The sequence below is a fragment of the Macaca thibetana genome, chromosome 4 (genome assembly GCF_024542745.1).
Source record: "Macaca thibetana thibetana isolate TM-01 chromosome 4, ASM2454274v1, whole genome shotgun sequence".
NCBI classification, from domain to species: Eukaryota; Metazoa; Chordata; class Mammalia; order Primates; family Cercopithecidae; genus Macaca; species Macaca thibetana.
Genome location: NC_065581.1, coordinates 94,893,190 through 94,919,619, shown reverse-complemented (window position 1 = coordinate 94,919,619; position 26,430 = coordinate 94,893,190). Strand labels below are relative to the sequence as shown.

General features: G+C 34.5%; 1 long non-coding RNA gene across 1 annotated transcript in view; it reads right to left on the bottom strand.

Moving 5' to 3' along the window:
* LOC126952173 (uncharacterized) overlaps positions 1-26,430 on the bottom strand; it is a 444,665-nt gene that overhangs the window by 265,312 nt on the left and 152,923 nt on the right. Inside the window, exon 4 of the long non-coding RNA XR_007724814.1 lies at positions 23,426-23,583. This is a non-coding gene — a long non-coding RNA (uncharacterized LOC126952173). The remainder of the gene's footprint in view (positions 1-23,425; positions 23,584-26,430) is intronic.

The following is a 26,430-nucleotide window of genomic DNA, read 5'->3' as shown; positions in this document are numbered from 1 at the left end:
GTGGAGCAACACTAATACATTTGACACAGCTTCCACCCCGTCATTATGCAGAGGAGCCTGTGCTTATCCCTTTGTAAACTGGAGACTCTTTTAACCAGGAATCCCAGGATGAAACGGAACCATTTTCCTCACGGCAAAACAAATCCTTCTCCAGTGAATTTTGTTATTGTTTATTGTTACACTGTTTTATCAGCACTAAACTGTATGAAAGCTTCAATTAGTTCTTGATGAATGATCCCATAAAAGCATGTAGTTTCATTTCCCCTGCCACCAGATATTTCACTGAGTGTTATTAAATGAAATATAATTGGGATAAGATTCAGGAAACTTAGAGAGGCTGTAGTGCTCTCCGTTCAGCCTAAAATGGTTAGTCATCAGTGTAGCTGAATCACATCCGACACACTGTACATATAAATTTCCATTGCTTGATCTTGGGGAGAACATAGAGACACTAGATACAGTCTGATGCACAGTCTCTGCCCTTCAGTGAGGATAAAGGCTGATGGTAAGGTGCTGAGTTCAGTGCTACGTCAAATAGTTGTTATCTCAATACAGGAGCAAAAAGCATCTGTATCAGTCACACTTCTACACAATGCAGTATATCCATTTTATATGTTACATAGAACCTATTTTACTGTTTCAGCAGAGGCTATTAGTTTTCTTACTTCTCCTTAATATAGAAACCCTAATTTTTAGTTAGTTATAGTAACACATAGAATAGAAGCTAACTTCTCTGCTTCCCTTGTCTGTAGCCACACTGTAGCCAATGAAATGTAGAACTGGCATATACGACTTCTGAGAAAGCTAATTAAAGGAAACTGACTCAGCTCAGTGCAGCCTTTTTGAAAATCCTTCCTACCTTTCTTCCTTTTTCTGGCCTTCAATGCATAAGCTTTGAATGCATCCAGCATCTGGATGTGACCTTAAGATGAAAATGACATGGTATGATATGAGTGCAGAAAAATAGAAGCTTGAGTAGCCGAAGATATTGTGAAGCTATATGCAAGCCTCCAAGTGCTATCCTAGCTAGATACTCTATAGAAACACTATAATAGGCAACGAAATCTAACTATAACCGAGACAACTGGGGATCCTTAATGTATGTTTTAATAATGGAACATCACTACTATGTGTTGGTTTTTCTGTGAAACATTGTAATGTATTCTCACATGTCACCTCTAAAACAAACCTGTAAGTTAGGTACTGATATTACCTCCATTGTACAGAAGAGAAAAATAAATCACAGAGCCATTCGGCACATAGCCTGGTTGGAGGAGGTAAGAATGGGGAGAAGGACCACAACTCATGCATTCAGTTCTTTCTATTTTAATTCAACAAATAATATTTTGTACTTACATCATGTGCTGTTAGGAACTGCTCTTAAGTACTAGAGGTCAGATCACCGATCCCATTGAGCAAATATACTCTTGGACAGTTTCAATAATTTCAATAATAGTTTAAGTAATTAAATAAAATTATTTTAAATAATTAATTTAAATAATTAAAAAATTATTTAAATAGTTTAAATAATTAAATAAAAAATAGTTTCAATACTTTTTAACTATAATATTGGAACAGAGGTTTATAAAGTGTGGTCTGCGGACCTTTTAGTTACCCAAGACACCTTTGGGATGTGGGATGGGAACACAACGTCAAAAATATTGTTGTCATAATACTAACACATTACTTACTTTTTCACAGTATTCACAATTGCACTGATGTTACAAAAAGCAATGGTGGATAAAACTCCTAGCAGTTTGCACCAAACTGCACTAGTAGTCATTGTACAATAAAACTCCCCACCACATATCAACAATTAGTTATCCAAATAACTAAACTAATTAATTAAAGGATTTCTCTTAAGAATGCCTTCAGTGAAGCAGTAGAAATTTGCAATTTGAGGAAATCTTGAAACTTGAATATACATCTTTTCAGTATCCCATTGATGCAATTAGAAGTATACAAAAAGTAATTTTGTTATGTATTGAAGTATGATGGTTCTTTGGAGGAAAAGCACTTGGGCAACCGAATCACAGCTAAACTAGCTAGGCTTTCATGGAATATCATTTTACTTGAAAGAATGACTAACAAATTATGGATATTCAGATACAGATATTGAGCAGATATTTTATGGAAAATGATTGAAGTGTCAGAGAAAGGAACCAACAATATTTGCTGCTAGTGATAAAATTTGAACTTCCCAATACTAAATATTTTTTTGATGAAACGGATGGTGATATTAACAAATGTGAGGTTTTGTTTTGATATTTGGAAGATCTGAATACCTCTGTGAACCAATACTTTTCAAAAGACCAACATATGATGTTACAAATTTAAGTATGGGTCCGTTCAAAGTTCATAAGATCCCAATGAATTTTAACAAAATATGAAACATTGGTTGATATGATTTCAGGTTTCACACTGTAACCTTTAAAAAACAACCACTTGCCGAGTTTTGGTGTGGTATCAAAGAATACTTGCCATTATCCATAATGACAACTACATGTCTATGTAAGGCCAGAGATTCTTCATGTACTTCAATCATGTCTGACAGCAGATGAAATAAAGGCACAGATATCAGAATTTACTATTGTCTATTAATTTGAACATTAAATCGATTTGCAAAAATGTTAAGCAATGTCAGTCCTGTCATTTTTTTTCTTTTTTTGGGGGGGATTGTTATTTTCATAAAAAATGTTATCTATGTTTGCATATAATGGGTTTAGTGCCATTACTTTAAATTGTTTTAGATTATTTAATTATTTTCTAAGTTTTGATGTCTAATATGCAAACAGTCACAAATATAACCCACAACAGTATTCAGATCAGAAAGTTTAAGAAGCACAGGTCTAGAATATGGTCCTTCATCTTCATTAGTTGTGCATTATTCCTGACACTAGAAGAAATCTCATTTTAATGGTGGAAAATTTACTTTGAAGCAGAGGACCAGGTTCTTCAGACTGGTTATTTTATCTGTATGGGGCCCATAGCATGTCTTATGAGCTTGCCTCAAATCTCCAGGTAACCCAGAAAGACTCAATAACAGAAAAAAAAAAAAAAAATTGTTAGTGTAAATTTTGTGGCCTACCACTACACAAACCTCTTATTTAGAATGAAAAATGAATACAGAGGGATTACCTTATGATTCCTGATTTTCACACCATTTTTCTCAAGACCGAATTTATTTTCTAAAACTCTACTAAGGCATCCATTTAACAATTTAGTTTAACATATTACTATAAACTTTTTAAGTATCTCCTCAAAATTAAAATAATGTCAGTCATCTAAACCTCATTTTTATATATTAAAACTTATTTAATATAAGGATAATATTACCTTCTTAGGGTTGCTGTGAGATTTAAAAGAGATACCAAGTAGATAAATATCCAAAACACCTGGAACATAACAAGTGCTTAAATATTTTGGTATTCTTGTGATAGCTTCATTTGCTTGGCCCCCTTGGTTCCTCTAATCATAAAATAGCTCTCATCCACTGTGCTGGCCATGAAAATATGCCCCACAGATCTCTTATAACTGCTACTAAACATAATCAACATTTGGCCTCAGCTTGCATTGCAGCCACAGCGTTTGCACTGAGGCTGTGCTTCCCACAGGCTGCTCCCATTCCTGGGAAATGACCATCCTCAAGACTCTTAAAAGAGAAATGTTAAGAATTCAGAAAATCATGTTGTTCAAAGTTATAGAGCTAAAATGCTGATCATGTTTAAGTGATTTTTGTTAGTGGGTAGAAGGTTGTCTTGGGAAATAGAACTACAGATATTTTTAAAATTGTTTTAGCTGATTATAAGTAAAAGGCAGCAATATGTAACATCAGTTAACCCAGAACCTTTGCAACCACAATTTTAATTCCAATGTTCAAACCCATTATAGTTTGTGCATGGTATCTTCGAACTATATTTACATTTTAGATGGTAATATAAATTTTCATTATATATTATGTTGAGTTCTATTCTATAACATTGAAGTCTTATACACAGTCACACATGCACTAAACACATGATGTTGGCCCTTTTTCAAATGTAGAATGGCATCATCATATGGAAAAAACAAATGATTGAGGGAGAGAAAAGAAAAATTTACCTAACCCACTTCCTGCTCCTGATGCCCATAAACTCAAAATTAATATACTCTGAATCAGTTTCCAAAATGTTTTCAGAAAGAGAATACCATAGATAGGATTCAAATCATATTTTTATTATAATCAATACATAGACTAACTGTATGGATAATAATAAAAAGTAAAAATGAAAATAAACTATTGCTGCAAATATTTTCTGTACACTGCATTTATATTAGTATTTATGCATTCCATAGATTTTCATATACTTAATTTATTTATAATTTTAACATTAGCTTATACCCAAAACTCTCACAGTCCAATGAAATTTCAAATTAAAACAAAAAATATTCTTCAATTACATAAAAATTTCTGAAGTGGAAAATAGTGACAATTACATAATTAATAATGTTGATGATACTCAGATGCAGTGGCTCATGTCTATAATCCCAACACTTTGGGAGGCTGAAGTGGGAGGATGGCTTGAGGCCACGAGTTCAAGACCAGCCTGGCCAATGGAGCAAGACCCCGTGTTTATTTTATTTATTATAAAAAGTAATGATGATGATTATAGTTACAATAGCATTCACCTGTTTTCACAGAGCTTTCTCTGATATTAATGTAGTCTCACAATATCTGTCAGGTGGATAAAGGAGATAAACCCTTTTCCCTAAAGAAAAATGCACAATCAAGATGACTTATCCTCAGAAAACTTGTTCTCCTGACTTGTAGGTCCCTCCTCTAAATAACAAATAATGTGAACTAAGTGAAAGACTGCTGTTACACAGTGCAACTGCATAGGGTTCTGTTCAGTATTCATATATTATTTCCCCCCAGATCCTTGTATGAGATTTTAAACAGACACATAGGAAATTTTTAATACTAACATTTAAAATTGATAATTAGATCTTGCAGCATTTTGCTTATAAGTTAAAATGGTGCAAGTGAAATGGAACATTTCAAAAGTAGATTGGATATTAACATGTCAGTTCTTTCCAACTTAATACAGATTCAGTACAATCCTAAGAAAAAATCCTAGCACATTATCTTGTGACTATCAATAAAATGATTCTAAAGTTTATATGGAGAGGCACAAGACCCAGAATAGCCAACATACTGAAGGAGAAGAACAAAGTTGGAAAACTGACACTGTGCAACTTCAGGACTTACTGTAAAGCTACAATAATCCAGGGTGGTATTGGTAAAGGAATAGACAAATAGAGCAGTAGAAAGGAATACAGCTCAAGTGTAGAGCCACATAAATATAGTCAACTGATCTTTGACAAAGGAACAAAGACAATACAATGGAGCAAAGATAGTCTTTTCAACAAAATGGTGCTGTAACAACTGGACATCCATGTGCAAATAGATGAATCTATACCTCCATCCAACAGATCTGACATCCATCACCAAAATTAACTCAAAATGGATCATAGACCTAAATGTAAAATACAAAACTGTAAAAACCCTAGAAAATAACATAGAAAAACCTAGATGACCCCTGGTTTGGTGATGATTGTGAAGTACAACAATGAAGAAAAAAATCCATGAAATAAATAATTGAAAAGTTGAACTTTATTAAAATTAAAAACATCTGTTCTGTAAAAGGTATTGTCGAGAAGATGAAAAGGTAAACCATAGATGGAAGGAAAATATTTGCAAAAATATATCTGATAAAGAGCTGTTGTATAAGATATATAAAGCAACCTTACAACTTAAGAAAACCTGATTTTTAAAAGTTCCAAAAATTTAAAAAATATCTTGCCACAGAAGATATACAAATGACAAACAAGCATACGAAAAATGTTCCACTACATATGTCATTCAAAAAATGCAAATTTAAACAACAATTAGATAACACAACACACCTAATATGATGGCCAAAATCCAGAACACCAACACCAACACATGCTGGCAAGGAGAAATGTTCATTCATTGCTGGTGGGAATACAAAATGTTGCAGCCACTTTGGAAAACAGGGCAGCAGTTACTTTAACAACCAAACATACTCTTAACAATTGTGCCACTAATTACCTGCCTGCCTTGGTATTGGCCCAAAGAAGTTTTTTGAATCCAGGTAAGAATCTGCACATGATGTTTACAGCAGCTTTATTCATAATTGCCAAAACCTGGAAGCAATCAAGGTGTCCTTCAGTAGGTGAATGGATAAATAAACTAGTACATCCAGATAATGGGATATTATTCAGTGCTAAAAGGAAATGAGCTGTTAAATCATGGAGAAATATGGAGGAATTTTATATGCATACAACTAAGTCTAAGAAACCAGTCTAAAAAGACGTACTGCATGATTCCAACAATATGACATTCTGAAAAAGGCAAAACTATGGAGACAGTAAAAAGATCATTGGTTGCCAGGGATTGGAAGGAGGGAGGGATGAATAGGTGGAGCCCGGAAAATTTTTAGAACGGTGCAAAAAACTACTCTGTATGCTACTATAATGGTGGATACAAGTCATTATACGTTTTTCCAAACCCACAGAATGCACAATACCAAGAGTGAGACCCAAATATAAACAATGGACTTTGGGTGAAAATGATGTGTCAATGTAGGATTATCAATTGTAACAAATACACCACTCTGGCGGGGGATGTTGATAATGGGGAAGGCTATGTATGTGTGGAGGCAGTGGGTATATAAAGAAATCTCTTTATTTCCGCTCAATTTTGCTATGAACCTAAAACTGTTCTAAAAATACAGTCTATTTTAAAAAAGTAGATTACGCACCATCTGCATAACATTTTAAAATTAAAATCTTGAGGATTGGGTACTGGAAGCAGTATTTTGTAGAGCTTTGGGACTTTTCCTTCAGAGCCTTCATAATGCTGTTGGGCTTGTACTTTAAAGGACTTCATTTTGCTAAGGGGTGGCATGTTTCCCACTTTGAAGATTCTGACATGTTTTAATGGTCCTGTCTTTGAAGAAATGAATATCTGTGGGATTCCCTGATGAGAAAGTTTCCTATTCAGGGAGAAAGAGATACTCGGTTGAAGTTATTTACCAGATTATGGTTTTAACCCTGGAGACAGTCTAATCCCTGACAGGGTTATCATCTTTTTGAAAATATTAATATGTTTGGAAAAGGTTCTACTTCTGAAGAAATTCTTACTGCTGGAAGGAGGCTATCTTTAAAATTTTAGCAGGTTGTTGTTTTCAAGGATGCTCTGTAGCAAAGGACAAGTTCACTGAGAGAACATTAAAGTAAAAGGTGATGTATTCTATAGGCATTTCCTAATAGGACTCTGTGAAAATCAGAATAGAACCAGTGTTTGTCAAATATAGAACATAAAGTGTGTAACAAATGTTTTTATTTATTAAATAAAGTTAAAGTGTTAAAATCCACATGACTAAAAAATATGTGTATGTCTTTATTCGTCAACATTCATATGTTGGCAGTTCAAATATATAAAAGCAATCACATGAACGAGGATAAGCATTAGGTCTAGTATTGGTCTGCTAATGAAGAAAAAAAAAATGTTCTTTATCAACTGTCTTTCTGTATTCCATCTCTAAAACTCCAAACATTTCCAAAAATAACCTGATGCAAAGATCCCCCATTTGGAAAATTCATGAGTAAACTAAAGGAAGGTGAAAGGAATGGAAGAGTTGTAATGATGAATATTTTGGTATCATTTTCTATAGATAAAAGAAGAATGAAAAGGGATAAAAATAAAGGAAGAAATAAACAAGGAAATTACACACATATTATCTCACTTACTTCCCTATAGGATGTGAAACACAATGAGGAAAAAGTCACAAAAATGGAGTTAGGGGAGTAATGAACTTAATAATAAGTCTAATTTTACTAAAAACAGCCAACCAAATCCCAATGATTATTTCAGTAATGTGTGATTTACAAGCTTTTTTCTCTGTTTTTATGATTTGCCATGTGTGTTCTATGAGAAATTATTCACTTTTAAAATATTTTTATGAAACACAAAAACCTCTAGAAGAAATATCCTCTGTGTACTTACATAAAACCATGAAATTACAGCAAATGTGAGGGAGTAGAATTTGATGTTAGTAAATGTATTTAATCTATAATTTGTACCCAGACTGTTTTGCAGTTGTATCTCCTCTGATCATTTCACACAGTCTCCAGCTAAATTGAAGACCTAATTATCCTGAGCACAATTCTGTACACCATTGCTCATCTAGTCTCCCTCTCCTAGAATACCATGCCAAACTTTACCCTGGCCTTAAATGATCAAGTCAAGTTCTACTTCCTCCTCGAAGTCATCCATGGCATCAGAACCCATTGGACATCTGGCCTGCAGCACTATATTTTCTTGTGTATCCCTTGGTCCAAGTCTTACTAGGTCCCATTTCATCAATTAGATTTTAAATTGACTTGGAAGGAAGAATTGGAATGCTTTACAAAACTTTGCTTTAATCCAAACGACTTTACTTAGTAATTTTCTGATTTGAATAATATATTTAGACCACTTTTAGAGAAAACAAATACTGCATTTCTAAAATGTTTATTATAATGCCATTTAAATATATTTGTGATAAAAACCCAAACCAATTAGACATTTTAAAAAATCAAATTAAAAAAATTCAAATTTATATTATTTTTCAAAAATTTTTTGGCATTAAGTCAAAAAGTGATGTTTAGTTAATTGCAGAAAGAAGTAGGCACAGATCTAATCCTATATATGCATGGTTTTGTATTTTGAAAGTCTAATATTTAATGCAGAGAATACCTGCTCACATGTGTTTTACAAAGTGGGATTAATGGCTTCTGTGTTTTGCTAGTTCAAGAGAACCTAACATTGTACGTAATCATTATCTTGCCAATTTTAATAAGGTATTGTTTGATGACCCTTTAAAGCTGTGTTTTTCCTTTGAATAAGGTGGAATAAGATATTCACATTGCTATTTTTTTCTTTTTCTTCTTTTTTTTTTTTTTTTTAAGAGATGGGGGTCTTGGTCCATTGCCCAAGCTTGATTGCAGTGGCATCATCACAGCTCACTGCAGCCTCCAAACACCTGAGATTAAGCAGTCCTCCTGACTCAGCTTCCTAAGTAGCTGGGACTACAGGCACACACCCACCACCATGTCCGGCTAATTTTTTTTTTTTTTTTACTATTTTTTGTAAAGATGGGATCTCACTTTGTTGGCCAGGCTGGTCTTAAACTCCTGGCTTCAAGTGATTCTCCCTCCCCAGCCTCCCAAAGTACTGGACGATAGACATGAACCACCACACCTGGCCTCAAATTCCTACTATTAAACTGCATTAAATGGGTATTCAACCTAGTTATTGTTGGATATTAGATTGGAAAATAACTTTTTCATTGTGCATTCATTACTCGCTATTTTTAAAACTTGTTGCATATACAGTTGGTTCTACTTATTATCTGTTGCTTAATTTAATGTGATTCTATTGACAGAGCAGCCATCTCTGGTCCAGAGGTTTATATTACATGACTGCATGTAAATTCAATTTCCCCCAACTTTCCTTCATTTGGTACAATACAGAATTTGTTCATATAGCAAACTATGATTTCTTATGAAAGAAAATAAAATGGAAATTACATACAAATTTGGGTACTAAAATTTCACGACAGAGCTTGGTGCTCAATTGGATGATCTAAAACACAATTACAATATTAGGGTTATCATTGGAATGAAAACATAAAATTAATTGAAATTCTGATATAGAACTGGCACAAATAGAGTAACTGCTTTATGAATAGTATATATTGCAATAATATATATGTGTAGGTGTGTATATATGCAAATATATACAAAATAGTTGATGACTAATTAATCTACATGCATGTGTATACTGTTTTGAAAGAATATTGTAAATAGATATAAAATAATAGGTTCATTATTCCATTCTTTAAAGGACCTTACAATTTAGTGGCACAGACAGTGGTAAAATTGAGTGGTAAAGACAGAATTATACTAGCAAAAAAAAAAAAAAAAAAAAACAGGAGAGTCATTTTAAAAAAACATGAAAATTATAATGCTACAACTCTACATTCTCAAATTATTTTAAGAAGGGAATTCTTTTCCAAGAAAATATTAAGAAAAACGGAAAACAAACTATGACTTCTGAAATCTTTCTTGTTTCACACCACTGCCTCTAAAAAATTATTCTTGCTCCTTCAGACTCCATTTTCTAACTTTATCCATTCTCATCTGACTTCTGGAACCTTGATCCAGAGAGCCCTTTCTAAGGTTAGCAGTGATCTTCAGTCACTAAATCTGATGAACACTTTTAGTGTTAATTTCAACAGAATTTGACGCTACTGACCACTCCTGCCTTAAAAATCTTTCTTCTGCCTCTCTTAGTTTCCTTGACATATTTTCTGATTTCTCATTTTTTTCTTTATTCTCCCTTTTCTAAGATCACTCCTTCTATACAATCATCAATGCTGTAGCTTTTCATAACTTGGTCCCATGCCTCTTCGTATTTTATATTTTCTTTAACCTCACACATGCATGTATTCAATTAACATTCCACCTCTTCATCCCATCCAGATCAAACGTGATTTCTACCCAGTAAGGAAGTCAGAAACCTCTGAGTCACAGTAGAAACCTCGTGTCCTTTAATGCACATATCAAATGTAGCAGCGAATCCTACCATTTTATGTTATAAATACTTTTTAATCACGTCACCTTAGTCCATCATCTTAGCTGCACTGCTAGTTACCCACACTCACCCTGACCTCCAAGCTATCTTTCCAGTGCATAAATCTTAATCTGTCACCCACTTACCTAAAGTAAGTCAGTGGTTTCCTAGTGGCCATAGTATTAAAAATTTAACCTGATTAATATGGCCTAAAGGCTGGACATAATCAAATCCCTCCTTACTCCTCCAGTCTAATCTCACCAAAGCCCAGTGTCCACTCTTTAATCTGTAGGCATGCTGGCTTGCAGCACCTCAGATTCATTTGTGTTCATCTCTCTCCCTCAGTGCCCTGGACTTCCTGAATTTTTATTTCAAGTAGTTTTGTGGGGAAGTATATATATTCTGGAACTGAAAAGGTCTAGATTTGAATCCAGGTCTATTTGTTATCTCCTCTGTGACCTCTGTGTATTATAAAACCGTTCTCAATCCTAGTTTCCACCTCTATGAATTACAGCTAATATTTCCCATACAAATGTCTTGTGAAGATTAATGTCATGCCACATTACTTACTTCCCAGCCTTTAAGTGGAATTAAGTCTGATGTATCATCTAGCTCCACGGTAGGTCAACATAGTGGGTATTTAATAAGTTGTTTAATGAATGAAAGTAAAAAAACACAAGAGGAAAGGGAAGGGGAGGAGAGGAGTGGAGGGGAAGAAGGAGGAAAGCAAGGTAGAATGAAAGAGAAGAAAGGAGAGAATTTCTTCTTTCAATTTTCAACTTCTCTATAACCAACAGATGATCTTGACTTGAATGAACTGTTCATGAAATGTACTAAGAAACATACAGCTGATGAGATTAAAAGGACAAGATGGAAGAGGGTGGAAGAGCATCATTCTAATACAGTAAGGAAAAAGGAAACATTGTAGATGTGTGAGAGATTACTCCTGCTTTTGTACCTAAAATAGATTATAGCATGAAAAGGATGAGAGGAGAGACTGGTTGTGAAGTAATGAAAGCATAACTGGGCTCAGTGTGGTTGTCAGAATGAAAATGGGGAAGTAAATGTAGAAGTATTATAGAGAAAATTGTTCAATATTACTTCTAAGCTGACTGTGAGGAATAATATTGAGTGAACAGATCAAATAACTACAGAATATCATTCTCCAAGTATATTTTCCTCTTTCCCAATTCCTTGTATCTCTTCATGCTACAGAGCCTAGACATCTGGGAGAGTAGTGATGAGGTTAACAGGTGCTATGGAATAGTGAATGGACAGCTGTTTCAGGGTGGAAGATATCTATAAGACATAACACATTTAGGTGATTTCTAAGAAGAGGTAATTTCAACGCAGCTGTGAAGATTTAACTAGGCCAGGGATGGGAACAGAAATGGGAGAGTTAGTTATATGTGCTTAGAAATGGAAATCACTTAAAGACCCTTGATAAGTAATTTTTCAATTACCAAAGCCCTAAAAATAATTACCTCAGAGGAAAGGAGGTGTGATTGTGAGGGAAGGCAAGAGAGAGTAGATGTGGATGACACAAAGGAAAGAGGGGAAATCAACATACAGAGAGAAGCATTAATGAAATATTGTTAGATAAAATGCATAAGATCTAGTATTTGATAGCACAACAGGGTGACTACAGTCAACAATAACTTACTGTGCATTTAAAAATTAACTAAAGAATATAATGTGGGGCCGGGCGCGGTGGCTCAAGCCTGTAATCCCAGCACTTTGGGAGGCCGAGATGGGCGGATCACGAGGTCAGGAGATCGAGACCATCCTGGCGAACATGGTGAAACCCCATCTCTACTAAAATATACAAAAAACTAGCCGGGCGCGGTGGCGCGCGCCTGTAGTCCCAGCTACTCGGGAGGCTGAGGCCGGAGAATGGCGTGAACCCGGGAGGCGGAGCTTGCAGTGAGCCGAGATCCGGCCACTGCACTCCAGCCTGGGCGACAGCGAGAGACTCTGTCTCAAAAAAAAAAAAAAAAAAAAGAATATAATGTGATTGTTTGTAACACAGAGAAATACTTGAGGTGATGAATACTCCATTTACCCTGATATAATTATTACACATTGTATGCCTGGTATTAAAATATCTCATTTACCCAATAAATATGTACACCTACTCTGAATCCACAAAACTTAAAAATTAAGAAAAATAAAAATGAGGATGGGGGTTATGTCACACATGTCTAATACTAGCAAGGTTACAGGTATTTTACTTCTTTTTAAAATTTTTATTATTTTATTTTTCCATAAGTTATTGGGGTATAGGTGGTATTTGGTTACATAAGTAAGTTCTTTGGTGGTAATTTGTGAGATTCTGGTGCACCTATCACCCAAGCAATATACACTGCACCATATTTCTTGTATTTTATTCCTCTTCCCCCTCCCACTCTTTCCCCCAAGTCCCTCAAGTTCATTGTATCATTCTTACACCTTTGCGTCCTCATAGCTTAGCTCCCATATATCAGTGAGAACACACGATGTTTGGTTTTCCATTCCTGAGTTACCTCATTTAGAATAAAAGTCTCCAATCTCATCCAGGTCACTGCACATGCTATTAATTCATTCCTTTTTATGGCTGAGTAGTATTCCATCATATATATGTATATGTATACCAGAGTTTCTTTATCCACTCATTGATTGATGGGCATTTGGGTTGGTTACACGATTTTGCTATTGTGAATTGTGCTGCTATAAACATGTGTGTGCAAGTATCTTTTTCGAATAATGACTTCTTTTCCTCTGGGTAGATACCCAGTAGTGGGATTGCTGGATCAAATGGTAGTTCTACTTTTAGTTCTTTAAGGAATCTCCACATGGTTTTCCACAGCAACTGTACTAGTTTACATTCCCACCAGCAGTGTAGAAGTGTTCCCTGTCCACCGCATCCACACCAACATCTACTGTTTTGACTTTTTTATTATGGCCATTCTTGCAGGAGTAAGGTGGTAACTCACCATGGTTTTGATTTGCATTTCCCTGATCATTAGTGATTTGAACATTTTTTCATGTTTGTTGGCTATTTGTATATCTTCTTTTGAGAACTGTCTATTCATGTCCTTAGCCCACTTTTTGATGGGATTGATTGTTTTTTTCTTACTGATTTGTTTAAGCTTATTGTAGATTCTGGATATTAGTCCTTTGTCAGATGTATAGATTATGAAGATTTTCTCCCACTCTGTGGGTTGTCTGTTTACTCTGCTGACTGTTCCTTTTGCTGTGCAAACGCTCTTTAATTTAATTAGGTCCTAGCTATTTATCTTTGTTTTTATTGCATTTGCTTTTGGGTTTTTGGTGATGAAATCCATACCTTAGCCAATATCTATAAGGGTTTTTCCAACGTTATCTTCTAGAATTTCTATAGTTTCAGGTCATAGGTTTAAGTCTTTAATCCATCTTGAGTTTATTTTTGTATAAGGTGAGAGATGGGGGGTTGGCAAGCAGATGGGGTAAACATATGCGTCAGTCTGGTCAGTCTGATCCCCAGATGCACTTACCTCACTGCACTTTGAGGAATAAGTAATTTGAATAGAGGGAAATATAGTGGCTCAACTTCAAGAATTTTAGATATGGAAATCCTATAGGAAAGGATTTGAGAATGTTTACTATACCTTAGAGACTGGAGAGAAATATAAGCTGCCTTATTTAAAGCAGGTGTGGTAATTCTGTCTCAAAGAGTTTCTAAAGTCTTACCCGAACTGAAGGGCTTAAGAATGAATATGCATCTTTTAGTTGATTCTATTATGTTGTTTACCCTTCCCAGTTTAAATTTCAAGTAAGTTTATGCTTGCATTTCTTATGAACAACACACTTTAAATTATTTTCAATTTGTTTTTAAATGGTAGATTTAGTAATATATTTATAGTTAGATCAAAATGCATACATTGCAGAATATTTAATGGCAACCCAGTGGAAAAAAGACAGAATAAAGGGATATATGTAATACTAACTATTTGACAATTTTCAAAGAAATTGAATTTGCTTTGGCTTTTTCAAGGGATGATTCTCTAAGGACAATCATTTAAGAATCAATGTAAATGGTCACTAAGGCTGTTTTTGTTCTGCATTTCAGGCTTAAAATATACTAAGCAAATAGAGTAAGAGGCTGAAAAAATATATACTCTATCCTGATTAATGGATGCTATAGATATCTTTCTGCTCTGCCTGCTTGGTTAGCTTTGTTTCAAACATGATACAGATCTCATGCTGCACGGCAGATCCAGAAATAGTCTATGTTCCTTTAAATTCAGTCAATGCATCATTTTCTATTACAGTGTGTCACACCAGCCTATGAGTGTAAAGCATGACTTATGTGGATATGGACCAGTAGGTGAACTGGTCCCAACAAATGTACAATTTGAAGATCCAAGTAAAATAGTTTCATGAAAAAATATTTTTAAAAATAGAATCATAAATAATATATAAGACTTCTGAAGGGCGCTGTTTCTTATTTACTTAAAAAAATCAACATTCCACACAATATTTTCAAAATCTCTAAAAATACATCTTGACCATATGCATTTATATGATCTAGTTCTTAGAAAAACAGAAACTTTCCTATGTCAAAACTCACCTTTGTTTTATTCAAATATTAGCTATGAAAAAAATAAATAATGCAGGAGAGTTTCTTTTCACATCATTTATGTGTAACAAAACAATAATGGGAGACATTAAAATGGAGACAGAGAAAAGGCTTTCAAAGATAAGAAATTGTGTTGGTTGTAAAAATCAATATTATTCCAGTGAGGCCATAAGGGCAATGTGAGCAAAGATATAAGAAAGTTAAATTGCTACATCATTATTATTACAATGATCATTAATTGATATTTATTTTCCCTGATCTGCTAGGTATTGCAGAGAGTTTCACATTGGACATAGTTTTAAGATAGATATCATTCCAAACAAGAGAGAATACACAACAAATTTAAAACAAACTTAAGAAAACTAGAAAGGAACAATTAATAAAAGATGGAAATAATAGATGGCAATTTAGAATATTGCAAAACTAAACTTTTCTGCAATACTGAAATCTGATTATTCAGAAATATTTAACCAAATTGAATATTAGAAGTGTGCTTTTAAAAATTGAGAAGAAAATGAGGAAGATTCCAGGTATAGAGATACTAAGGAAAGTAAGTCAGGGAAACTGGCAGTTTTGGTAAACTATTATTATAAAATTTCATACATAGTGTGTTATTCATTATTTTTTACAACAGCCTTCTTTGAGCATCCAGATATCTCTAATCATGCCCCTAAAACCTCCTTTGCAACTTTGAGGAAGAATGTCAGATGTAGATAGGCCATAAATTATGCCACAAGAAGAAAAATATATAAGTTGGAAGGGACACCAAATCTTAGAATCTTAGTAATGCATATTTGGAGAAGAAGATAGCCACATTAATTCATTTAACCATTTTTCATTCAATAAACATCAGCTATTAACTATGAATTAGGAAGTGTTCAGCATTCCAGTGTTGAGACATATTGAAGCTTGAGGCAAAAGGAAAAATATGCCCTTCGGTATACACTTATTTTCAAAGTATCTTCCCATATCTTGAACTCAGTGGGAAAAGCTAATGAAGTCTCTACAGTCACAAGCAAGATTATATACAAAATCCACATTGCCCAATCTGTTTGCATGCCATGTTCAACCCTTATAAACCTAACTGGTGAGGGTTGCAGCACTTGCAGGACTCAGGAACCATGGCCTGGTTGGAAATGACTGTTACCACAGTGTATATAAATAATGCAGGGTTGTAAGAAAAAAAAACAAAAACTTGTCTTTATTTTAAATCTAAAATATTTTAAATTTTAAATTTTGGTATTTTATTTACCATTAATTTTTTGCATTGCTTTATTTTTAAAATACTACATCTAAATATTCTTTATCTTGACTTTTGAATATTTTTGTGCTCCCTTAAATTTTACATACTTTTGGCTTCCCCATAATCCAGATTTGGGGTTCACACACAAATTATTAATACAAAGTAGAATACAATGGGGTGTCTGCTCTTAAAGAACTAAAGCTGTAGTATGCATTTCATTTCCAAATTAATATCCTCTTGCTTATAGTCTCTTTCCTCTCACTCTACTATTTATTTTGATGTTCACTTTTACCTCTTCATTTTCATTATTTTCTATCTCCTTTAGTTGAATTTTTCAATTCCTGTGCAATTTTTAAAAATATTAAGATCTTTAATTAAAATATTGTCAAATAATTTCATAGTACTACTCCTATGCCTTAAACATAGTATTTAGAATACGAGTTTATCTTATTGATAAAGACATCTCATTATTGTAAGGCAATGCCTTAAAGAGCTTTCAAACTGTGGCACTGGCTCCTATGCTAAACAATCACAAATTTGTACAGTTCTATTTACATATCTACTTTTGCAATTTGATTTCTCTTTCCCTGCTACTACTTTACTCAACATATACTTACAGATCATCAACTGTTGTAGGGGACGCCAAGCTAAGCATTACTAGTGATACACAAGACTTTGCAGTTATATCTGCTCCTAAAAGTACCCTCTTTGTTTTCTTTCTCACTTGATATTTTGAATCTGCAATCAGCTTGGAAAATGAATAAGCATAATAACAAATCCTGAGTGGGAGTCTAGGGACCACCTCAAAGTAGCATGCATGCACTTTCAGTACAGGGCTTTGTGATTATTGCAACTCTTTTACAGCTTTGGCTAGCCCATCTCTGGATTTACAACTATTTTTCAGAAAGTAGAATAGTAAGTCAGTTATTGGGATGAGTGAAATTTCATAAGCATGGATTCCATGAATAGTTTATAAATTTAATTGATCATTATGCCATTTCTACTGTGTATGGAGAACTAAATTTTCAGAAAGTGTCCAGTGAACTTAAGTTCAAATATTTTTTTCTTGAAGCATTCATTATTAATTATAACCAAATATAATTATTTTAGACTGATAGTTCGCCATCTTTGTTATTTGTATTGTATAGCCCAACAATGATTTTTATTAAATTAACTATTGAAAGTAATATTGTAAATTATTTTCTATTGGTTTTAAATAAACTTATTATCTACCTGATTTTTAAGGTGCCGATTGGTAAAGATCTTGAGATAAATTTACTTTGCATAATCAACAGTAGATACTGTGATGGGATATGTTAAATGTTCATGATTTATTGAATATTCTGATGTGATATATTATTTCCAAAAAAAGCATATGATAAACAGGCATATTTGGTCTAACAACTGAATTAAACACTTAAATATACAGTTTTTCTTTAATAACCTGAATACTTTAATATTCAAATCACAAAAGTTGATCACCGATCTTACTCAACATATTAGACTTCAGTGAAGGAAAGAACTGGAGTCCTAGTGTTTACTGAATGTATACTGTGTACTTGGTGCAGAGGACCATACTGCAGGAGTTAACAGCACAGGATTCTTGACTTCATTACCAGCTCTGCCACATACTAGTGGATAAATTAACCTCTCTATGCTTCTGTTGTATCAATCATTGGGATTATTATAGTAATGTACATCTCATATAATTATTGTGAAGAATAAATGAGCTTATGTAAACAGTGCCCACAGAGGCAAGGGCTCAGAAACCATCAGCTACTGTTTTCATATCTATAATCTCACTTATTACTTATTTCGATACTTTGACATTGATGTCATGCCCACTTTGTTTGGAAAAAGAAACCCAGATTCAAACATGTATCATTTATCTGTCCCAGTATCCTTAAAACTGAAACTTCCATTTGATTATTGTGAAGTGTGACTGTAGCCAATTCAAGGATATTTACGCAATATCTTTGTTTTATATTTGTATATTATTCAAGTTTCTAAATTGAGGGACCTGTAAAAATAGATAAAATATGGTTTATCTGTTAATTCTGACCAAAGCCTAGAATTAATCAACTTTAAGAAGGGAGAAAAAAATACCCAAAAAACAAAAAAGAAATTTAGAGAAAGATAAAAGGATAGAAGAAGCAGATCAAACAGGCTTGCTTTCATTCCAAAGTTAAAAGTTCAAGAAAAAAGGGAGAGCATAGTTGTTATTTATATTTCTTGCTCACTTTCCTAATCTCACTTCTGTCTTTTCCACTGGTTTTCTTGTGACTCTTCATGTGCTGTTTGGTAAGCATATTGTACCTCTCTTTTCTAGTATACCTTAGTTTCTGGTCTAATGCATTTTATTGGTTCACATCACAACCTCAGCAACATTGCAAAAATGGATGTAATGGTTTCCTGTACAATAGGAAAACAAATTAACCCCTTGAAAACTGCGTCTTTACTATGTTAGTCAACAATCCCATTACTAACAACTGCACATCCATGCATTTTGGTTGAGTGAGCATTTGTCTCCTGGTTTGTTTCTTGTCAAATTTACAGATTATTCTGCATAACTTTTCACCCTGAATCTCCACTCTACGTGACACAGGTGAAAAAGCACACAGCCAAGTGCAACACTCTTTCTTTAGAGAGTAAGCATGCAGTGCAAATTCAGGTCATGAGGATCTGCAAAGCTCCTTGAGCCTATGAACAGGTGCGAAAAATGTTGTGGCAATCTGGAAAAGCATTTTTTTAGACTATTGTATTATGTAGGCAACAATGAAATCGTTTACCCACAAAACAGCCGTTCATAATACTGATATTTTAATGTGAGGATAAAACTTTGAGAATTTAAGTCTATAAAGAGTCTCCATTAGAGAATGCACAGGTAAATAATTAAAAAGTCTAAATCAGAATACCAACAATAGCCACATATTTTATACATAAAAAATAACTGCCTTCTTCAGTTTGCATCACAAAAAGAAATATTTCCTTGTAACAGCTGAAAAGAGTAGAATCCAGATCCTGAATATTTAATAGAAAATAAAATGATATTTATTTTTAAGTGCATTCTACATTCAACACAACTGCATACTCACAACAAATCTATTGCGTTGCCCTGACATAGTTACTGCAAAGGTTTTTCCTTTGCTGTCCCAAGGGCCCAATTGATTTATCTGCCAGAAGCCTAAAGCCCAAAAATAAGATAGCTTTGAGTTTACAGAGGTCATTTTTCATTGTCTAAATAAAAATTTCTAAACAAAAATCTCTCATCCTGTTAACCGCAGGGTCCTTATCTCCCCAGAGGCTACAGCAACCTGAAAGAAGCCATTTCAATTCTTTCATGAAGAAAGATAAAAGCAAGTTTTCGATTAGAAAGCCAAGCAAAACCTTCTTATTAAATGGTGGTAACAGTAACTAGTTGAAAAGGCAAAACTGTTCTCGAATGGAATGGGGCGGGGGAGTAGGAAATTATTATGCATGAAACAAACCTTATAAAAAGATTGGGAAGACAATCAGAGACAGTGACATTGGAGGAGGTAAAAAGAAGTTTATGAATCCTTGTAACTTCTCACAGTTGTTTTACCCAATTCCTTAATAAACTGCCTAGCTTTATCAAGCATGTTTTCTTAATTGTGTGTGCCTACTTTTATCAGCCAACATTAACTACATGTCACAATAATTATGCATTCGGGCCCATCTTCTCTAATCTGTCATCATTCCGAGTGCTTATGCAGCACAGGCAGAGGTGGAATGTGGCATGTTATCCAGCTTTAGAATAATAGATTTTGTGAGGCTAAGCCAAAAGGAAAATTATCAAAAATGACTTTATAGACTAAGTTTGGATAACGAAGATAAACACAGACACTAATGGTGATGCCCTGGGAAATAAACCAGAGCCGTGAAAGAAAAAGATTCTGCTATTTGGAGAAGTCTGCAATGAGTGAAAGAGAATTAAAAAAACATTGCTTATATTTTAACTTAATTCTTTCAGTATAATGTAGTAGTAGAAATGAAATAATTTGGCGGTATGTTTTCACTAAAACATAAACTAGTTTATCCTCCAGTTAAAGAGCTGGGGTATCATTCTTAACATCTCTGAAAAAGAGACATGGTAGGGATTTGGGGGGAATACTTTAATTCAGTAAGCTTAATTTTTAAAGTCTTTTCATTTTGTCCTATGAATGTATATCCTATTAATTATTTAGGCTTTTATTAATTTTACATCTTGATATAAAGAGAGATACCCCCACATGAGAATAAACACTCTGGCATAAGCTATAAAGAGCTGGGCTTTCCTTATCTGCCTGCTCTTACCCTAAGGTAGTATCTATGAATATAAATTTATTCCTCTCAGTCCAGGTATATATTTTGAAAAGCAACTGAATGTGCTCTTCATTCTGTACCACATAAAGAACATACTTTTCCTCCTTTCCCCCAAGAAAATATGAAAATAAGATTTCTATATATTGATTGTAAAATTTAATTGTCACAAAGCAGAGGTTACCCAATGAAACGCTATCAGAAGGCATGGCTTCATATTAAATATTTTAAAGCTAAAATTATTTTATCTGACAGGGAATATCTAAATTTTTTAAAAGTTTACTTTGCAAGGAATTCATCCTAGTGGATTCACACAAAGGCCATGTTGCTCAAAACCAGATAAAATATGAGAATATAACATAAGGAATTTTTGTTTGTGCCTGTACGTATGTGTGTGCATGTGTTAATAATGTGTTAATTGTGATGGCACTGTACTATGTTTTTATTTTTGTCCTATAGTTATGATGGGTAAGTGACAACAGTGACTTTAAATATTTCTAGGGCAAAATTATCTTGACTATTTCCTATAGGCTAAAACTTTGAAGACTAATTTGTCACTAGTGCATGTGTTACAAAGGGATCCAGTATTGCCTCATAAGAAAACATGTGCTCACAAGTCCACCTTCAGGCAAAGTGTGATGGTTCTCTATCCAGCAATGAGTATTTATCATATGCCCCAAGTATTACATATAGGGTACCAAACACAGGACCAGTTTTACTGCTTCTTAAACATATGAATCTGCCCTCAACTAGAAATACAAAAGACTTCCTCCCTGGGCTTTCATCCAAGAGTAGAATGTTGATCTCTCAGATGTTGTTTGCCCATCCAAATCTAAACTGTGAGAACTGTAATGCTTGGGGAAAAAAGAAAACCCCAAAACTGAAGGCCATTCTCTCTCTTACAAATTATAACTGCTGCTTTGAATCAGAATGTTCCACGAAAAGGTATGATATATTGCATTTACTGGCCCCATACAAAACTGATGTCATTGAGTTGTGTATTGATGCCCCTGACCCACTCTATAGAAGGATGCATACAACAAAGCAACTCTATAAAATTCCTATAAATAAAATTGCCGTTCACATAGCAAAGCTGCAGAAGAGGTTACACCCTGCATCACCTGATGTTCTTCATATCAAGATTCACATAGGAAATGTCATTTAGAAATCAGTACTCAAAATTCTATGCTTCCCCTGAGAAACTATTAGAGCTTATCTTTGTTGATACTAAGTTTTAGAAAACCAATTTTATCTATTTTATTCCCATTTTTCCTGTATTAACCCTCATTTAAACTATTTTGGGGAAACAGGGTATGGTGTAAGTAATAAAAGAAATGGTTAAAATGATTGAGCTCATAATACAAAAGCCCTACAGACTAATTAAAAGGAACACCTGACTCACATTGGCTTGAGTAGCACAGTCATGTTCTAGAGGGAGGTGGTCCATGGCTGGTGTCAGAACGACCAAGTTTGCTCCACCTTTCTGCACTGCTAGAGTTAGACTTATCTTTTTTTGCCTCTGTGCTTGCTGACCTTTGGTTGTAAGATTGCTGCCATGACTCTGCATAATAAAACTACATTCAAAGATGCGATGAACAAGGAAGGACAGCACTACATTCAAAGATGCGATGAACAAGGAAGGACAGCACTAGCCACACATGGGTCAGGAAGAAAGTATCACTAGATGCTCGCCCAGCAGACTTTTCCTCATACCTCATTGGATATAATGAGAACTTATGGCTCCCCTCTTGCTGCAAGGGAAGCTGAGAAAGAGTGTACTAGGCTTTCCAGAATTTACAGTAGGGGTGACGTGAGAAAGGGCAGTGGCATGCGAAAGGGCAATGGTATGTGGCTGGTAGTTTATCCAGAACAAAACAAACAAAAATTACGCTCTGCCACAGTTAGTGAGAAACCTCAAAGGAGGTTTCTAAATACTAGTCATTACATTCAAAAATAATAAATTACCGTATGAGTATGGCAATATTATAAAATAGCTAAGAAGTGGTAGAGTTTTGTTTTCATAACCTGGATGCTTACTTTTAAAATGTGTTCATTGTGATGGCATCATAATACCATTAGCTGAGTTCTCAAAGCCCCAAATAACATGAAGTTTAATTTTAGGATAGTGGATGCAAATCCTGCATCAGACTGAGTTCTTAATAATGTCTAACCATTTTGGCCAACTTTTTGTGAAACCTAATAGACCATCACTGTTTCTATACTGCATGAAGTGTGACAAAGAATAAAACATCCACTCTGCCTGTATCCTTTTTTGTACAATGTTCTTGCATTATTAGTATTATATTTAATTTGTATTTTCTTAGCAAAAATCTTTTCAATTCACTTATTCCTTTCATAGGGGTTCATTTAAATGGGTAATATAATTCATAAATCCACTTACCTTGGCATGTAGAAACCATAATATTTGGCATTAAGCTTAGAATGCATCAGGCATAATTCAAAAGGTTTTATTCATATTTTCTGATTTTGTCATCATAACAGCCAAACAATATAGGCAGTGTTAGTATCTCCATTTTATGGATAGAAAAAACTGAGGCTTCATGTGGGTTTAGAGGTTACTCACCTAGTAAGTTCCTGAGCTTGAATTCAAAACCAGGTTGGTCTGATTCCAAAGTCTTCTCTCTTAATCACTCTACCAATAAATCAGTTAATTGAGTAATCAATCAAAATTCAACCAAGCACAGCTCTCCATGAAATGGAATTTTAAGGCACACTCAAGATCTAAGAGAAAGAAATTAAAACAAAACGAACACCATGTTATGGATTTATTGAAGGTAAACCTCTGGGGAAATTCAATGCAATTTTACATTTGTGTATAATGTAGGGTGCAACAAAGGTTTATCTCCAGCATAATGGCTGGCATCAGAATGTTCTTAATCACTGTAATTTCTAAGAAAAAAATGAATATATTATATGAAAACCAAAAACCAAAGGAATATTCCAGTAAACATTCAACCAATAAGGAAATTCAATATTTCTGCAAGGGAAGCTGAGAAAGAGCTTTTATTATAAGGCCCTATTCAGTTAATTAAAGGCCTTACTATATATATTGGAAAAGCCATGTGATTTCTATCCCCTAATCTTCCATGAATGCAGCAGTGACATAAACAACTGTGAACTTCCTATAAAGAAACAAATAAAGTAGCAAATTCAATGATGATCTAAGTATCTGGTGATATTCTCATTAGAATTCTTAAACGCAGACACCATGCGCACATTGTGGGCCACAGGGTTAGTTCATACTTAATAGCAGTATGTTGACTGTCACTGAACAGACCTCATTCTACACCATAATCCAGCTAAAGCATTGCACCATTTCCCCAAATTCTTAGGTTCCCCTCGACATGGATCTTATGATGACAAATTAAACTAGAATGTTTTTAAATGCATCTACTTGACCTTAATTTATGGTTCCAAACACCATCAAGCCTTTTGTTCTAACTCAGATGTGGTAATTAAAAAATAATTAAAATGCTGCTATCTAATAAAATGAAATTTTCATCCAGTCTGCTGTTACATCTCATTTGAATCATTACAAATACCCATTCTGTAGATATCATCAGCATTTCCAGATAATGTTATTAAGAAATAGGTTGTTTGGTTCTTATCAGTCTCTTATTTTCTTTGAGACATTAGGTATTTCCCTTGTTTTACCATCAATCTCTAAAGTGATAAAGTTTATTTCTAATTATTTAGATTTGGGTGCAGAATCTCATGTAAATCGGGTTCAAACTTATTTGATGTAGGGAAAACAGTGAAAAAGTTCTCAGAAGCAAGAACTGATGCTTGGGTATAGTTGTTACAGACTACAAAACACAGATGCTGTTTTACCCTCTTTTCCCCAAACCAGTGTATGTTTACATTGAATCACTTCCTAGAGCTTGAGAAATCTTGTTTAGCGTTTTTTTTGTGTGTGTTAAATAGTTTTCCAGCTCAATGTCATCAATTTTTACACTCAAACAAGTAAGTGTTTCATTCTTGAGGTTTGGTGGCATATATTGCCAAATCAATTACATTCAGATTCATGCATCCAGTCCTAATTTAGATAGGTTTGAAATTTTCTTTCAAGGCCTTTTATCCATGCTACTAGGAGTATAGAATATGTGATAAGATCTGCCAGGTGGCTTCACCTGCAGTCTCACCTCACACATGTAAAAGGGCTTGCCTGGTACAGAAAGTCCCCAAATAAGTAAACACAAGCATCTTTCTGAATATAAATAAAATTATCTAATATAAAAGTAATCCTTTCAATTGAGATACTTGTAATGTTCCTAAATTTTTGCCTGTGTGATCCCTTGAAGGAGCTTCAACTCACTCCACAATTTATTTACCACCCTTTCCGGTTAAAACTATTAGTACACAATCCCAGCACTTTGGGAGGCCGAGGCGGGCGGATCACAAGGTCAGGAGATCGAGACCACGGTGAAACCCCGTCTCTACTAAAAATACAAAAAATTAGCCGGGCGCGGTGGCGGGCGCCTGTAGTCCCAGCTACTCAGGAGGCTGAGGCAGGAGAATGGCGTAAACCCAGGAGGCGGAGCTTGCAGTGAGCCGAGATCGCGCCACTGCACTCCAGCCTGGGCGACAGAGCGAGACTCCGTCTCAAAAAAAAAAAAAAAAACTATTAGTACACAAACAATAGAACTGGCCAGAATCTTATAAGGAAGTTTAATATGGTCTCTGTCTTCAAGAGAATAATGATAAATATACAACGTAACCTAATTTTTACATCCTTTCAAGTGTTCTGGGAATATAGTGATTTACATATGCTGTTGGGCCTGGAGATTTTCAGGAGAGGATTTCCTGGAATAGGTGATGTTCTAGTTTAATCTTATGAGTTAAATTTGGCCAAGAGAAGGTGAAGAAAGCATCTAGTCAGAGAGAAGATCCTCAGGACAGGTATGCAGGATGGTCAGGAAACAACAATCAGATTTTTATGCCAGAATATAAGGCATGAGACATACTAGCGGGACCTGAGTCTGGAGACTGAATAGAAGTGCCAGGTAAGGCCATTCTAAGAGGTTCAAAATGTACCATAGATCAAAAGGAGTCAACAAAGGGGTTTAAAAGGGAAACGAATGGTTTAAGTTTTAGGTCTACATTTCTGAATTATTGCTTTAACTGCAATCATTGCCACAGGTTGACTAAAGAAGAAAAATGGGAGGCATGATCTCTCAGCCAATATCAGTGGGAGGAGGAGATTCTCCTAATGAGATCTGCCTCCTCACATGCAGAGAGACCCTTGAATCTGTGAGTACCTTGTGCACATCTAATTCTGGACATGCATTCTACAGCTACTTTTTCCTCCCCTTTATGAGCTAAGCCTCATGCACCATTCTCTTCCCTATACCCTGATTTCACTTCCTTAATTTTACTATTCTCTAAGACTCCAGTCAAGTCCTATCAACTTCCTTCTGCAGAAGAGAAATAAAAAGAAGCAAATAAATTGCATTCTTCAATGAAACAGGCTGCAAATGCATAATATTAATCATATGTTTACATATTTCACATACTAAACTATTCTAAAACCAAAGAGCTACAGTGTGGCTCTATGTAATTAGTTTCCTT